This window comes from Bufo bufo, chromosome 4 (genome assembly GCF_905171765.1).
Source record: "Bufo bufo chromosome 4, aBufBuf1.1, whole genome shotgun sequence".
NCBI lineage: Eukaryota > Metazoa > Chordata > Amphibia > Anura > Bufonidae > Bufo > Bufo bufo.
Window position 1 is genome coordinate 331,018,291 of NC_053392.1, and position 18,398 is coordinate 331,036,688.

At 42.9% G+C, this 18,398-nt stretch overlaps 1 pseudogene; it reads right to left on the reverse strand.

Moving 5' to 3' along the window:
- Window positions 1-10,634: 10,634 nt before the first annotated feature.
- Window positions 10,635-12,677, reverse strand: LOC120999197 (annotated as a pseudogene).
- Between the last annotated feature and the right edge of the window lie 5,721 nt (window positions 12,678-18,398).

Consider the following 18,398-nt stretch of genomic DNA (forward strand, 5'->3'; position numbering starts at 1 on the left):
ATGTTCCCCCTCACAGTAGTTATGACCAGATATGTGCCCCCTCACAGTAGTTATGCCAGATTATTTGCCCCTCACAGTAATGACCAGATACGTGCCCCCCTACAGTGGTTATGCTAGATTATGTGCCCCTCACATTAGATATGCCCACATATGTACCCCTCACAGTGGTTATGCCAGATTATGTGCCCCCCCTCACAGTAGTTGATATATGTGCCCCCTCATAGTAATGCCTTTATATGTGCCCCCCTCACAGTAGTTATGACAGATTAGGTGCCCCCTCAGTAGAGATGCACACCTTTGTGCCCCCCCTTCCCCTTTGCCCCCAGTCTGCAAAAAAAAAAAAAAAACATACTTACCCTCTTCCCTGATGTTTCACTGCCACACTCACATCGCGCTGCTGGCTGTACTGAAGGCAGTTTCCCGGGCCTTCAGAGCTCCTCCCACAGCCAGCAGCGCGATGTGCGGCAAGCAGAGGGAGCGCTAGAGCTCCTGCTTCACTGATGATCTGGAGACAGCCCGGCAGTGACAAGAACTGCCGGGCCGAGTGTATATGAGTGAGTGCGCGCGTCCCCCCTCTTCCTCCTCCCCCTCTCTGCGCAAACCTCCCCCACCTTGCCTCATAATATTAAACGTGTAATGGAGCGCCCTGACGGGGCTGGCATTGTCACTGTACTTCATGCCGGGCCCCGTCACAGCTCTTCATTACATGTTAGTACAGCGGGCCCCCTCCCCCGTCGGGCCCGGTCGCAGTCGCACCCCCTGCGACCGCGATCGTTACGCCCCTGGAAGCCGCTGTCTGTCCACGAGAAGCGGCTGACACATGGACCGATCATGGTATTGTGAATCAGCCATAAGCCAACCAATAAGTGGTGTAAAGTGTCAAACTTCTAGCAAGATACACCACATTTATCATATAGCATGTGCTACTGTCATAAATTTGGCCCATCTTTTAGACTGCCTAAACTTATTCTCTCTAAATATTAGGCAGGATTAGTCAACCTACCCTAGGTTTAAAAAGGAGTCAACAAGGCCTATGAAGAGAAGCACACCAGCCTTACTAAACTTGAAGGTAGATTTCAGTTTTGTTTCGTTTTTTGTGTATGTGAGCGACAGAGTTACAGGAAATGTAGTCAAAATTGATGGCAGGGTGATATCGGAGGAGAATCTGCATTCATTAGTCAGGAAGCGCGCATTGGGTGCACTTAAACTTCCCAACATGACCATAATCCAAAATATAAGGCCATCACATAACACTGCACAATATCACTGATGCAAAAAAAAGGGAGACTAAATGATAATTAGGGGGTCAGTAAAACATGTCAGCTTTTTTCTGACACAGCACCACACCAGTCCACAGTTTGTGTGTTGTATTGCTGCTCAGCTTCATTCACTTCAGAGAAGCCAAGTTGCAATACTAGATACAACCCATGGACTGGTGTGATGCTGTTTGTGAAGGAACGTAACAATGTTTTTTTTTTTTATTCTTTGCAACACCTTTAAAAGCCGTGGGCTTTTTCTTTAGAATCGATTTTACATGTATTTTGGGCTAATAACATTTTTGTAATAGGTTATTATCAACATTTTGCCACCATTTGACTTCTGCAGCTTCAAAGTTGAACTTTCATTTGGACATAAATCATTTAGAAGTTAATTTAGAAGAGATCCGAGAAGGCAATACGAATAGGCAGTCAGACAAGCTCTCTGATGGACAGCTTCCTGTAGCTGCTATATACAGGGAGGGCAGAATTATTATGCAAGTTGTATTTTTGAGGATTAATTTTATTATTGAACAACAACCATGTTCTCAATGAACCCAAAAAACTCATTAATATCAAAGCTGAATATTTTTGGAAGTAGTTTTTAGTTTGTTTTTAGTTTTAGCTATTTTAGGGGGATATCTGTGTGTGCAGGTGACTATTACTGTGCATAATTATTAGGCAACTTAACAAAAAACAAATATATACCCATTTCAATTATTTATTTTTACCAGTGAAACCAATATAACATCTCAACATTCACAAATATACATTTCTGACATTCAAAAACAAAACAAAAACAAATCAGTGACCAATATAGCCACCTTTCTTTGCAAGGACACTCAAAAGCCTGCCATCCATGGATTCTGTCAGTGTTTTGATCTGTTCACCATCAACATTGCATGCAGCAGCAACCACAGCCTCCCAGACACTGTTCAGAGAGGTGTACTGTTTTCCCTCCTTGTAAATCTCACATTTGATGATGGACCACAGGTTCTCAATGGGGTTCAGATCAGGTGAACAAGGAGGCCATGTCATTAGATTTTCTTCTTTTATACCCTTTCTTGCCAGCCACGCTGTGGAGTACTTGGACGCGTGTGATGGAGCATTGTCCTGCATGAAAATCATGTTTTTCTTGAAGGATGCAGACTTCTTCCTGTACCACTGCTTGAAGAAGGTGTCTTCCAGAAACTGGCAGTAGGACTGGGAGTTGAGCTTGACTCCATCCTCAACCCGAAAAGGCCCCACAAGCTCATCTTTGATGATACCAGCGCAAACCAGTACTCCACCTCCACCTTGCTGGCGTCTGAGTCGGAATGGAGCTCTCTGCCCTTTACCAATCCAGCCACGGGCCCATCCATCTGGCCCATCAAGACTCACTCTCATTTCATCAGTCCATAAAACCTTAGAAAAATCAGTCTTGAGATATTTCTTGGCCCAGTCTTGACGTTTCAGCTTGTGTGTCTTGTTCAGTGGTGGTCGTCTTTCAGCCTTTCTTACCTTGCCCATGTCTCTGAGTATTGCACACCTTGTGCTTTTGGGCACTCCAGTGATGTTGCAGCTCTGAAATATGGCCAAACTGGTGGCAAGTGGCATCTTGGCAGCTGCACGCTTGACTTTTCTCAGTTCATGGGCAGTTATTTTGCGCCTTGGTTTTTCCACACGCTTCTTGCGACCCTGTTGACTATTTTGAATGAAACGCTTGATTGTTCGATGATCACGCTTCAGAAGCTTTGCAATTTTAAGAGTGCTGCATCCCTCTGCAAGATATCTCACAATTTTTGACTTTTCTGAGCCTGTCAAGTCCTTCTTTTGACCCATTTTGCCAAAGGAAAGGAAGTTGCCTAATAATTATGCACACCTGATATAGGGTGTTGATGTCATTAGACCACACCCCTTCTCATTACAGAGATGCACATCACCTAATATGCTTAATTGGTAGTAGGCTTTCGAGCCTATACAGCTTGGAGTAAGACAACATGCATAAAGAGGATGATGTGGTCAAAATACTCATTTGCCTAATAATTCTGCACACAGTGTAGAGTTAATATAGGAGCTATAGAAGCCATCTAGTGCAACATTTTTGGATAAAAAACATATTACAAAAAATGGTTTTCATGCCCAAAATACATCAATCATTTTGAAAAATGCATATGTGATGTGTAATAGTTTTATCTGCAACAAATTAAAAAAAATGTGTTTTGTCTAATCACTCACGTGATAATGGTGCATATTTTACAAAGTGAGCCTGCGGTATGGAATGTTAATGTTTGAGCACAACGGAATACTTATAAATTGTAATATATGCACTAGAACTGCCGAGTATATAATTTGCACAAATGTATTATATATATATATATATATATATATATATACACATCTCCACCCTACCTAAATATACTTGAATCTATTTAAGATATTGTAAGATGGATTTTATGCTGCAGTCAGTAATATGGTGTATAAGGTACATATAATATGATTAACAGTTTTAGTGACTGGTCAAGCAAATCATAGAACTCAATAAAGCTGCACATAATTGTGAAAATGGAAGTTAACCACTTCCCGCAACTGTAACGCCGAAAGGCGTCATTGCGGCGGCTCCCCCAGGCTACGCTAACGTCAATTGGCGTCATCTCGCGTGAGCCGAGATTTCCTGTGAACGCGCGCACACAGGCGCGCGCGCTCACAGGAACGGAAGGTAAGAGAGTTGATCTCCAGCCTGCCAGCGGCGATCGTTCGCTGGCAGGCTGGAGATGTGATTTTTTTAACCCCTAACAGGTATATTAGACGCTGTTTTGATAACAGCGTCTAATATACCTGCTACCTGGTCCTCTGGTGGTCCCCTTTGTTTGGATCGACCACCAGAGGACACAGGTAGCTCAGTAAAGTAGCACCAAGCACCACTACACTACACTACACCCCCCCCCGTCACTTATTAACCCCTTATTAGCCCCTGATCACCCCATATAGACTCCCTGATCACCCCCCTGTCATTGATTACCCCCCTGTCATTGATCACACCCCTGTAAAGCTCCATTCAGATGTCCGCATGATTTTTACGGATCCACTGATAGATGGATCGGATCCGCAAAACGCACACGGACGTCTGAATGGAGCCTTACAGGGGCGTGATCAATGACTGTGGTGATCACCCCATATAGACTCCCTGATCACCCCCCTGTCATTGATTACCCCCCTGTCATTGATCACACCCCTGTAAAGCTCCATTCAGACGTCCGCATGATTTTTACGGATCCACTGATAGATGGATCGGATCCGCAAAACGCATACGAACGTCTGAATGGAGCCTTACAGGGGCGTGATCAATGACTGTGGTGATCACCCCATATAGACTCCCTGATCACCCCCCTGTCATTGATTACCCCCCTGTCATTGATAACCCCCTGTAAAGCTCCATTCAGACGTCCGCATGATTTTTACGGATCCACTGATAGATGGATCGGATCCGCAAAACGCACACGGACGTCTGAATGGAGCCTTACAGGGGCGTGATCAATGACTGTGGTGATCACCCCATATAGACTCCCTGATCACCCCCCTGTCATTGATTACCCCCCTGTCATTGATTACCCCCCTGTCATTGATCACACCCCTGTAAAGCTCCATTCAGACGTCCGCATGATTTTTACGGATCCACTGATAGATGGATCGGATCCGCAAAACGCACACGGACGTCTGAATGGAGCCTTACAGGGGCGTGATCAATGACTGTGGTGATCACCCCATATAGACTCCCTGATCACCCCCCTGTCATTAATTACCCCCCTGTCATTGATCACACCCCTGTAAAGCTCCATTCAGACGTCCGCATGATTTTTACGGATCCACTGATAGATGGATCGGATCCGCAAAACGCATACGAACGTCTGAATGGAGCCTTACAGGGGCGTGATCAATGACTGTGGTGATCACCCCATATAGACTCCCTGATCACCCCCCTGTCATTGATTACCCCCCTGTCATTGATAACCCCCTGTAAAGCTCCATTCAGACGTCCACATGATTTTTACGGATCCACTGATAGATGGATCGGATCCGCAAAACGCATACGGACGTCTGAATGGAGCCTTACAGGGGCATGATCAATGACTGTGGTGATCACCCCATATAGACTCCCTGATCACCCCCCTGTCATTGATCACCCCCCCTGTCATTGATCACCCCCCTGTCATTGATCACCCCTCTGTAAGGCTCCATTCAGACATTTTTTTGGCCCAAGTTAGCGGAAATTATTATTTTTTTCTTACAAAGTCTCATATTCCACTAACTTGTGTCAAAAAATTAAATCTCACATGAACTCACCATACCCCTCACGGAATCCAAATGCGTAAAATTTTTTAGACATTTATATTCCAGACTTCTTCTCACACTTTAGAGCCCCTAGAATGCCAGGGCAGTATAAATACCCCACATGTGACCCCATTTCGGAAAGAAGACACCCCCAGGTATTCCGTGAGGGGCATATTGAGTCCATGAAAGATTGAAATTTTTGTCCCAAGTTAGCGGAAAGGGAGACTTTGTGAGAAAAAAATAAAAAATATCAATTTCCACTAACTTGTGCCAAAAAAAACAAAAATTTCTATGAACTCGCCATGCCCCTCATTGAGTACCTTGGGGTGTCTTCTTTCCAAAATGGGGTCACATGTGGGGTATTTATACTGCCCTGGCATTCTAGGGGCCCCAAAGCGTGAGAAGAAGTCTGGTATCCAAATGTCTAAAAATGCCCTCCTAAAAGGAATTTGGGCACCTTTGCGCATCTAGGCTGCAAAAAAAGTGTCACACATCTGGTATCGCCGTACTCAGGAGAAGTTGGGGAATGTGTTTTGGGGTGTCATTTTACATATACCCATGCTGGGTGAGATAAATATCTTGGTCAAATGCCAACTTTGTATAAAAAAATGGGAAAAGTTGTCTTTTGCCAAGATATTTCTCTCACCCAGCATGGGTATATGTAAAATGACACCCCAAAACACATTCCCCAACTTCTCCTGAATACGGAGATACCACATGTGTGACACTTTTTTGCAGCCTAGGTGGGCAAAGGGGCCCATATTCCAAAGAGCACCTTTCGGATTTCACTGGCCATTTTTTACAGAATTTGATTTCAAACTCCTTACCACACATTTGGGCCCCTAGAATGCCAGGGCAGTATAACTACCCCACAAGTGACCCCATTTTGGAAAGAAGACACCCCAAGGTATTCCGTGAGGGGCATGGCGAGTTCCTAGAATTTTTAATTTTTTGTCACAAGTTAGTGGAAAATGATGATTTTTTTTTTTATTATTTTTTTCTTACAAAGTCTCATATTCCACTAACTTGTGACAAAAAATAAAAACTTCCATGAACTCACTATGCCCATCAGCGAATACCTTGGGGTGTCTTCTTTCCAAAATGGGGTCACTTGTGGGGTAGTTATACTGCCCTGGCATTCTAGGGGCCCAAATGTGTGGTAAGAAGTTTGAAATCAAATTCTGTAAAAAATGACCAGTGAAATCCGAAAGGTGCTCTTTGGAATATGGGCCCCTTTGCCCACCTAGGCTGCAAAAAAGTGTCACACATGTGGTATCTCCGTATTCAGGAGAAGTTGGGGAATGTGTTTTGGGGTGTCATTTTACATATACCCATGCTGGGTGAGAGAAATATCTTGGCAAAAGACTTTTACCATTTTTTTTATACAAAGTTGTCTTTTGCCAAGATATTTCTCTCACCCAGCATGGGTATATGTAAAATGACACCCCAAAACACATTCCCCAACTTCTCCTGAATACGGAGATACCACATGTGTGACACTTTTTTGCAGCCTAGGTGGGCAAAGGGGCCCATATTCCAAAGAGCACCTTTCGGATTTCACTGGCCATTTTTTACAGAATTTGATTTCAAACTCCTTACCACACATTTGGGCCCCTAGAATGCCAGGGCAGTATAACTACCCCACAAGTGACCCCATTTTGGAAAGAAGACATCCCAAGGTATTCGCTGATGGGCATAGTGAGTTCATGGAAGTTTTTATTTTTTGTCACAAGTTAGTGGAATATGAGACTTTGTAAGAAAAAAAAAAAAAATCATCATTTTCCGCTAACTTGTGACAAAAAATAAAAAGTTCTATGAACTCACTATGCCCATCAGCGAATACCTTAGGGTGTGTACTTTCCGAAATGGGGTCATTTGTGGGGTGTTTGTACTGTCTGGCCATTGTAGAACCTCAGGAAACATGACAGGTGCTCAGAAAGTCAGAGCTGCTTCAAAAAGCGGAAATTCACATTTTTGGACCATAGTTTGTAAACGCTATAACTTTTACCCAAACCATTTTTCTTTTACCCAAACATTTTTTTTTTATCAAAGACATGTAGAACAATAAATTTAGAGCAAAATTTATATATGGATCTCGTTTTTTTTGCAAAATTTTACAACTGAAAGTGAAAAATGTCATTTTTTTGCAAAAAAATCGTTAAATTTTGATTAATAACAAAAAAAGTAAAAATGTCAGCAGCAATGAAATACCACCAAATGAAAGCTCTATTAGTGAGAAGAAAAGGAGGTAAAATTCATTTGGGTGGTAAGTTGCATGACCGAGCAATAAACCGCTAAATTTGTGGAGTGCCGATTTGTAAAAAAGGGCCTGGTCTTTAGGGGGGTATAAACCTGTGGTCCTTAAGTGGTTAAATATCATTGTATTCTCTAGATCTATTAGATATAATTGTGTTGCTATCATAAAATTTTATAGTTAGAATTAGAGATGAGCGAATTTTTAAAAAATTCGATTCACTGGTTCACCGAATTATTTTGGATAAATTCGGTTCGATCCGAATAAATTTGCAGTGAAGTACATTAAAAAACTGCTATTTCCTGGCTGCTGAGAGCCTTTTCTAGTGGTGTAGAACACTGTGCCTTGCAGCAACACGCATAGGGAGTCTGCTTTAGTAGTGAAATAATACTTTGATTCTTCATACATTGGGAATCACATAAGGACAATAAAAAGACAAGTTATTCGAGGCTGAATAGAATAATCAATACTAAATAAAATGTAATAAAAAATTTTAAAAAATATTCACTAGTCGTTGAGCTTGTAACAATAGATTGATGGTGATCTGATACACTGCCCTTGAATTAGCTTGTATACCATAGCATTGGGCAACCTCGGATGATATAGTGTGACGATATCAAACTATTTGGGCAGTGTACGGGATCAGCAAGTTAGCTAGCATATACTGAACAATATAACAGAAGTCTCTGAATCGACAATACATACAAATATAAAAGTTGAGGGTAACGTCGCTATGCTCTGTAGGAACCAACCACTATGGTAGGGTAATTGGAATGATCAATTATTCTAGAATGATCATTTTATGTCCATCAAACATTGAAAAATAGTAAAAAATAATATGGCAATTATTTATTATCCATAGTACAATAGAGAGGATGTTCTAATATATTCAAAAGAAATTGTGAATTCATATAATAATGTATTCCAAAAGCATCTCTATTGTATTGTAACAGTTTTGCTTAATTATTAATCCAAATGCTCTATTGTGATAGTTTTGCTTAATCACTTGTTCAAATGTTCTCAATGAGACTCTATAACAATTGATTATAGGGGTTATTCCTAATGCTCTATATTCTTTTGTATATGTTGTACTCACTGTTGTAAGATCTACATCCATCTGTGGCGTCCCACATGGTGATTAGGCTGGTAAGCTTACCTCCATTGGTGTGGTGTAGAAATCTGAGAAGAGAGGTTAGTAGTTTCTTACGTAGATTAGTTGCTGTGAAAGTTCCACATCTCGTATCTCCCAATCTGTTGTCAAGTAGTGTGCTGCGCTGATTGCATGCGGCAGCCCCGATATCTCCGCTGACTGGGCTGTGGACTGCCGAGTATAGTCTGCGTGCGCTCAGCATCCCACGTGTCCCGGATCTTTCAGACACTCGTAGTGAGGATCAGCTGGCTATCAGCTCCTTCAAGATCCAGTTGTGTCGTCTGGGCTTGTATACCTCTATCTTCTCTATGTTTTTCAGTGAAGCGCTTCACTAATTTTTTATTATAGGGTTATGTACCACATCAATGGATATTCCCCATAATGTTCACGGCTTCTATGTCGGATTTGCAAGTGTATAATGCACGCCAAACACGTTTCGGAGTATCTGCTTACTCCTTCATCAGTGGCTACACTTGCTATGAAAAGACAGCCGGGTTTTATACTGATGCATCTCAGGATATATAGAAAAGTTGGACCGGATTTTGAAGTTTAAGAGTCACAAATCTCAGTCTATTGTGGTTTTCATGCGTTTTTTTGGTGCTCATGCGTTTTTTGCTATTTAGTATGTATACCAACTATAATATACTTTCAATAGCTTATATTCGGAAACACATGTTGCTTTGCTCTTATCCTTGACATTCAACAACAAATATAAATAAAAAAAACTGATAAAACGTCTATATAAATATAAAATCTCTAAAATACTGAAAACAATTAGTAAAACAAGACATTGTATTTCACATTTTTCTAAGTACATCAAACCGAAGAGTACTCCAATGCAGCTTATTCTAAAGTATGGCATATATGTGATATATACTTTGAGTCCGTATGACATGCAGATGACAGGCGTTACATTTAGAATCACTGCACACTTCACTTATTTGGGCAGTCATGGGGACAAAACTGACCAAATAACTCAAGTATGAACTCAGCCTTACAGGTCGATGTTAGCGCCAAGAAGAAGCGCACTTCTTTTACACCATCATCAGCTGATTCCACAAAGATGTCTACAGACCCTGTTCTATTAAACGCTTATACAAGTAGAGCCCCCCAACAGAGTGGAGAGAGTGTCAGCAGTAAGTTTGTGTTGACGTCACTGATTATTTTGCTCTTCTTCTGATCCATCAGAACAATAACCCCTAAAAAACTGATCCTGTCTGTGAAGCATCCACCTTCACTCGGTCAGCATTTGGTCAGTAATCCATCAGTATTGCTAATGCCAAAAAAAACAGGAGTGGATCCAAAACAGAGATGACACGTGAACGGAATAATTGCATGTCTTCTGTGTTTTGTACCCACTCCTGCTTTTGGCTACCAAATCACAAACTAATTTTTTTTTTTGAACGGGGGGAGAAAAAACAACATTTATTTAACAAACAGGATATTGACACACATAAAATACAACACAGAAGGGGCAAAACCACAAGATTTAAAAGACAAACTGGAAAAACAAAGTGCTTCATCAACAAGAATGGATTGATGACCAGTGTTGGGGTGACCATGAGGGTAATGCATACGGATCAAGAAATGTATGGGGTTATGGCTGATAACTGGAGGACAGTCCAGCAAACAAGCCGACTCCAGCTCATTCCGTGACGAGCTGGGTTGCTGATAAGTGGATTCTAAAGTGTCTGAAGAAATGTGAGTAAAGACATTGGAATAAATTGTCCACTTCCTCCAACGTGACCTCGTCCTTTGATTTATAAATATCATTCCATAAAGTCTCGAAGTCCTCTGCGTGGATGGCATAAGAAATGTCCATGCGAGGTGTGACGGGCACAGAGAAAACAAGCTCTGTGGCCAACACTGATCCAGACACGTCATACCCGGTCCACATCACTGCTAGCCAAGTAAGGTCCTGAGAACAGATCACCAGCTTTCCCAAATAACAGCCAAAGTTTCTTTGGAACCACGTCCCTACGATTGCCGTGAGTGCCTCGGAGCCGTTATACAGGAAGAGCGGGGGGCAAGTAAATGTCTTTTGTAACACCTCCAATAGAGTGTCCTCTGTGTACGTTCCGCAGAACAAACTTGTCCACACAATCCGGCCCTCTGTGCTTGCCTTGGTGAGTGGAGGCTTTGATGAAATCTGTATGAGCACAGCCAGTGGATCTCTGTCCTTTCCTTTGAGTCCAGGTAAACAGGAAAATTTGGCTTTTAGGTTCAGCTCTGAGCCTACTTCAATGGCAAGACCCTTCTGCTTCTCGGCAGTTATGTGGGCAGACAGGTGCTTGGAATGCTCTTTCAGTCTGGTGTATGAGAAATTATACATCGGTGTCACGCTGTACAGAGTCCATTGTTTTTGAAGGAGCAAAGCAGCCTGTGCCGGATCCAGAGTTTCCTCCAAGGGGGTGCACTGTGAGATTTATCTTTTAGACAAGCTTCGCAATGCAGACCGTCGACGTGCTGAGGTCAAGCTTCCGGGAGGATGCCTCGAGTTGTAAAAATGACTGCTCCTTCATGCCGATGACCTACTTCTGGCGGTTAACACCCCATCGGTTGGTGTTTGCATATCCTAGCGATAAATTATGTTCCCGTTCACTGACTGTAAACAGAGATATTGACAGACAAACATATCAAACTCTGCCGCCATCTTTCTAGGCGCCATGTCTCCAGTCCCCTGACCAGCCAGATTTACCAGCATCTGTTCCAGGACATGAAGCAGTGGAATGACATTGCTCATCCCATAGTTCTGGCGATTGACAAATAACATGGCCTCCTCAAAGGGCCTGAGAAAACGGCAGGTGTCACGCATGAGCTGCCACTGGCTGACATCGAAGTTACACAGAGGACTACTCCTGTCCACTTGGATCATCAAGAAATCGTTTATGGCCTTTCTCTGTTCTTACACTCGGTCCAACATATGGAGGGTGGAATTCCAATGGTTGGAAACGTTGAATATCAGCCTATGTTGGGGGATGCCGTTCTGCCGCTGCAGCTCAAGGAGAGTGTGCTTTGCGGTGGCTGAAGTGCATGCAAAGTTTCTTGGCCATTGTTAGGATGTCTTGCAGATGGGTGGAAGACTTCAGTAACCGCTTGACAACCAGATTGAACACGTGTGCCATGCAGGGCGCATGGCTCAGCCATGCTTGATGCAGCGCCGACACCATGTTCTTCCCGTTGTCGGTCACCATGGTTCCGATTTTCAGTTGTCGCGGAGAAAGTCAGGATTCGATTTCTTGCTGAAGGACACAGAGCAGTTCCTCCCCTGTGTGACTCCGTCCGCCCAGGTAAACTATATGCAGAACAGCATGAGAGTGATGAGAGGGGTCACACAAGGCTTGCATACACTAAATGCCTCCAACATAATTCTTGGATCTCTACATTAAAATAATGTTTTTGGTGTAAATTGCGAGAGGGGCATATTTGGAGACATTGACTTCACAAGAGATACAGAGCAGCGGAGTTTACATTTCAACACTGCGTAATTCAGCCCATACAGGAAAAGGAGGTGTACAGTAACCCAGCAATTTTACCAAAAAAAGCTTGTTTCACATAACACATTTCACCACTACGTAATTCGGCCCATATCGACCCATACATTTTCCTAAAAAAAGCCAGTGTCACAAAGAATTTCACCACTAAGTCGTTCCATACAGCAAAAAGGGGTGTACATTCACCCATACATTTTCTGAAAAAGAGCCATTGTCACACAAAGGATTTTACCACTAAGTACTTCAGTCCATACCGCAAAAGGAGGTGTACATTCACCCATACCTTTTCAGAAAAAAAGCAAGTGTCACATAAAGAATTTCACCACTAAGTAAGTCGTTCCATACCGCAAAAAGAGGTGCACATTCACCCATACATTTTCAGAAAAAGAGCCAGTGTCGTATAAAGAATTTCAACACTAAATAAGTCAGTCCATACTGCAAAAGGAGGTATACATTCACCGATACATTTTCCAAAAAAAAGTCAGTGTCACATAAAGATTTTCACCACTAAGTACTTGAGTCCATACTGCAAAAGGAGGTGTACATTCACCCATAAATTTTCAGAAAAAAAGTCAGTCACATAAAGAATTTCACCACTAAGTCGTTCCATACCGCAAAAGGAGGTGTACAGTCGTGGCCAAAAGTTTTGAGAATGACACAAATATTAGTTTCCACAAAGTTTGCTGCTAAACTGCTTTTAGATCTTTGTTTCAGTTGTTTCTGTGATGTAGTGAAATATAATTACACGCACTTCATACGTTTCAAAGGCTTTTATCGACAATTACATCACATTTATGCAAAGAGTCAGTAACATAGTAACATAGTAACATAGTACATAAGGCCGAAAAAAGACATTTGTCCATCCAGTTCGGCCTGTCATCCTACAAGTTGATCCAGAGGAAGGCAAAAAAAAACCCTGTGAGGTAGAAGCCAATTTTCCTCACTTTAGGGGAATAAAAATTCCTTCCCGACTCCAATCAGGCAATCAGAATAACTCCCTGGATCAACGACCCCTCTCTAGTAGCTATAGCCTGTAATATTATTACACTCCAGAAATACTATACTATTATTACACTCCAGTATTTGCAGTGTTGGCCCTTCTTTTTCAGGACCTCTGCAATTCGACTGGGCATGCTCTCAATCAACTTCTGGGCCAATTCCTGACTGATAGCAACCCATTCTTTCATAATCACTTCTTGCAGTTTGTCAGAATTAGTGGATTTTTGTTTGTCCACCCGCCTCTTGAGGATTGACCACAAGTTCTCAATGGGATTAAGATCTGGGGAGTTTCCAGGCCATGGACCCAAAATGTCAACGTTTTGGTCCCCGAGCCACTTAGTTATCACTTTTGCCTTATGGCATGGTGTTCCATCGTGCTGGAAAATGCATTGTTCTTCACCAAGCTGTTGTTAGATTGTTGGAAGAAGTTGCTGTTGGAGGGTGTTTTGGTACCATTCTTTATTCATGGCTGTGTTTTTGGGCAAAATTGTGAGTGAGCCCACTCCCTTGGATGAGAAGCAACCCCACACATGAATGGTCTCAGGATGCTTTACTGTTGGCATGACACAGGACTGATGGTAGCGCTCACCTTTTCTTCTCCGGACAAGCCTTTTTCCAGATGCCCCAAACAATCGGAAAGAGGCTTCATCAGAGAATATGACTTTGCCCCAGTCCTCAGCAGTCCATTCACCATACTTTCTGCAGAAGATCAATCTGTCCCTGATGTTTTTTTGGAGAGAAGTGGCTTCTTTGCTGCCCTTCTTGACACCAGGCCATCTTCCAAAAGTCTTCGTCTCACTGTGCATGCAGATGTGCTCACACCTGCCTGCTGCCATTCCTGAGCAAGCTCTGCACTGGTGGCACTCCGATCCCGCAGCTGAATCCTCTTTAGAAGACGATCCTGGCGCTTGCTGGACTTTCTTGGACGCCCTGAGGCCTTCTTAACAAGAATTGAACCTCTTTCCTTGAAGTTCTTGATGATCCTATAAATTGTTGATTGAGGTGCAATCTTAGTAGCCACAATATCCTTGCCTGTGAAGCCATTTTTATGCAACGCAATGATGGCTGCACGCGTTTCTTTGCAGGTCACCATGGTTAACAATGGAAGAACAATGATTTCATGCATCACCCTCCTTTTAACATGTCAAGTCTGCCATTTTAACCCAATCAGCCTGACATAATGATCTCCAGCCTTGTGCTCGTCAACATTCTCACCTGAGTTAACAAGACGATTACTGAAATGATCTCAGCAGGTCCTTTAATGACAGCAATGAAATGCAGTGGAAAGTTTTTTTTGGGGTTAATTTTCATGGCAAAGAAGGACTATGCAATTCATCTGATCACTCTTCATAACATTCTGGAGTATATGCAAATTGCTACTATAAAAACTTAAGCAGCAACTTTTCCAATTTCCAATATTTATGTAATTCTCAAAACTTTTGGCCACGACTGTACATTCATCCATACATTTAAAATAAAAAAGACTGTGTCATATAAAGAATTTCACCACTAAGTAAGTTGTTCCATATCGCAAAAGGAGGTGTACATTCGCCCATACATTTTCAGAAAAAGAGCCAGTGTCACATAAAGAATTTCACCACTAAGTAAGTTGTTCCATACCGCAAAAGGAGGTGTACATTCACCCATACATTTTCAGAAAAAAAGCCAGTGTCACATAAAAAATTGCACCACAAAAAGGGCTTAACCACATATAACTGGACCGCTGAACGGCAAATAAGCCCTTAATTGAGAGGGATCACACATGGCTTGCATACACTACATGACTCAAACATAATTCTTGTATCTCAACATGGAAATAATGTATTTGCTGTAAATCGCGAGGGGCATTGCTGGAGACATTGACTTCACAAGAGATTCAGAGCAGCGGAGTTCAGCCACCTCTATTTGCTTCCAGCTGTTTACTGCTCCTGAATTAAAATTGGGGCAAACAGCTTCAGCTTCCTCTGATGTGTATGCCCACAGAGTCTTTTTATTATGGATTTTCACAGGGAGCAAGATTGTTATGCACAATTCTGATGGAACTCCTGATCTTAAGAAACTGGACTCCTGTCACGTTTGTGTGCTGTGGAGATTGAATGCAGACGGAGCAGATAAAAACACATGAATGTTTTCAACTTAGTGAGGCTGCTTGATTTAATTGTGAATAGATGGTAAAGGCAAAATTTGCTGGTGTGTTGTCATCAGCGTTTTCATTATGTTTACTGCAGGACCCACGACGACATAATTCGGGCCATACCGCAAAAGAAGGTGTACAATCACCCATCAATTTTCCCGAAGACAAATCGGTTGCAATAAAAATTTTCACCAAAGAAAGGATAATGGGATTCAGTACATACAGAAGAAAGTCTACTATCACCCATCAATTTTCCCAAAAAAAGTCTGTTTTCCATAAAAAAGTTCACCACTACGTAATTCGGTCCATATCGTGAAAAGTGCTTCACCTCATATAACTGCACCGCTGAACGGCAATTAGGCCCAATTTTTCTTTCTATTTCTGCACAAAAGGCTTTTCAACAGATAGGTGCAACGATAAAGGCAAATATATTTGTATTTCCCAAGTAATACACGGCAAACTGGGCTGTAAAATATCTCACTGCACCGCTGAATGGCAATTAGGCCCAATTTTTTAAAAATTTTTACACAAAAGGATAGGTGCATAGATGAAAGGCGAATATATTTATATTTTGCCAGTAATGCATGGCAAACTGAGCTGTAAAATGTTTCACTGCACCACTGAATGGCAATTACCGTATTTTTCGCCCTATAAGACACACTTTTCCCCCCCCAAAAGTGGGGGGAAAATCGCAGTGTGTCTTATGGGGCGAATGCTGCGACCGTCAGGTGTATCGGCTGAGAGGGAGGAGGGGCTGGGGGCCGGCATCTGGTTCTGTAATGGCAGCGGGGTCCGGTGCAGTCACTGTATTCTACTACACCAGGCCCCGCTCACTGTAGTATAATCATATCTAACTTGTGGGTATTGTTAAAGTATTCAAATCATCTTAAATCCAGCGCTGTAATACTTACTACTAACTTTTTGGCAGTCAGGAGGCCGAGCGGGTGGGCGCTCGCAGCGTAGCTTACTATGTCACGCGCCTGCTCCGCCCACTTTATGAATCGCAGCGCCCGCCCGGCCTCCTGACTGCCAAGAAGTTAGTAGTAAATAGTACAGCGCTGGATTTAAGATGATTTGAATACTTTAACAATACCCACAAGTTAGATATGATTATACAGTGACTGCACCGGGCCCCGCTGCCATTACAGAACCAGATGCCGGCCCCCAGCCCCTCCTCCCTCTCAGCCGATACACCTGACGGTCGCAGCATTCGCCCCATAAGACACACTGCGATTTTTCCCCCACTTTCAATATCCACAAGTTAGATATGATTTATACTACAGTGAGCGGGGCCCGGTGTAGTAGAATACAGTGACTGCACCAGGCCCCGCTGCCATTACAAAACCAGATGCCGGCCCCCATTCACTACACAAGGACACTGTTATGGGGGATCTGTGGATGACACATTAGATAAGATGCTATATATGTGTCATCCACAGATGCCCCCATAACAGTGCAATCCACAGATACCCCCACAATGATCCCCCATAACAGTGCCATCCATATATGCCCCCATAACAGTGCCATCCACATATGCCCCCATAACAGTGCCATCCACAAATGCCCCCATAACAGTGCCATCCACAGATGCCCCCATAACACAGTGCCATCCACAGATGCCCCCATAACAGTGCCATCCACAGATGCCCCCATAACAGTGCCATCCACAGATGCCCACATAATAGTGCCATCCACAGACCACCATTAGTTCAAAACCCACCAAAAGCACACCTTTTGGTTCAAATATATATATATTTTTTTCCTCCTCAAAAACCTAGGTGCGTCTTATGGGCATGTGCATCTTATAGGGCGAAAAATATGGTAGGCCCTTTTTTTATTCTATTTTTACACAAAAGGCTTTTCAACAGATAAGTGCAATGATGAAAAGGGAATATATTTGTATTTTGCCAGTAATACACGGCAAACTGGGCTGTAAAATATCTCACCACACCGCTGAACTGCAAATATACACTGCTCAAAAAAATAAATGGAACACAAAAATAACATATCCTAGATCTGAATTAATTAAATATTCTTCTGAAATACTTTGTTCTTTACATAGTTGAATGTGCTGACAACAAAATCACACAAAAATTAAAAAATGGAAATCAAATTTTTCAACCCATGGAGGTCTGGATTTGGAGTCACACTCAAAATTAAAGTGGAAAAACACACTACAGGCTGATCCAACTTTGATGTAATGTCCTTAAAACAAGTCAAAATGAGGCTCAGTAGTGTGTGTGGCCTCCACGTGCCTGTATGACCTCCCTACAACGCCTGTGCATGCTCCTGATGAGGTGGCGGACGGTCTCCTGAGGGATCTCCTCCCAGACCTGGACTAAAGCATCTGCCAACTCCTGGACAGTCTGTGGTGCAACGTGACGTTGGTGGATAGAGCGAGACATGATGTCCCAGATGTGCTCAATTGGATTCAGGTCTGGGGAATGGGCGGGCCAGTCCATAGCATCAATGCCTTCGTCTTGCAGGAACTGCTGACACACTCCAGCCACATGAGGTCTAGGGTCTAGCATTGTCTTGCATTAGGAGGAACCCAGGGCCAACCGCACCAGCATATGGTCTCACAAGGGGTCTGAGGATCTCATCTCGGTACCTAATGGCAGTCAGGCTACCTCTGGGGAGCACATGGAGGGCTGTACGGCCCTCCAAAGAAATGCCACCCCACACCATTACTGACCCAATGCCAAACCGGTCATGCTGGAGGATGTTGCAGGCAGCAGAATGTTCTCCATGGCGTCTCAAGACTCTGTCACGTCTGTCACATGTGCTCAGTGTGAACCTG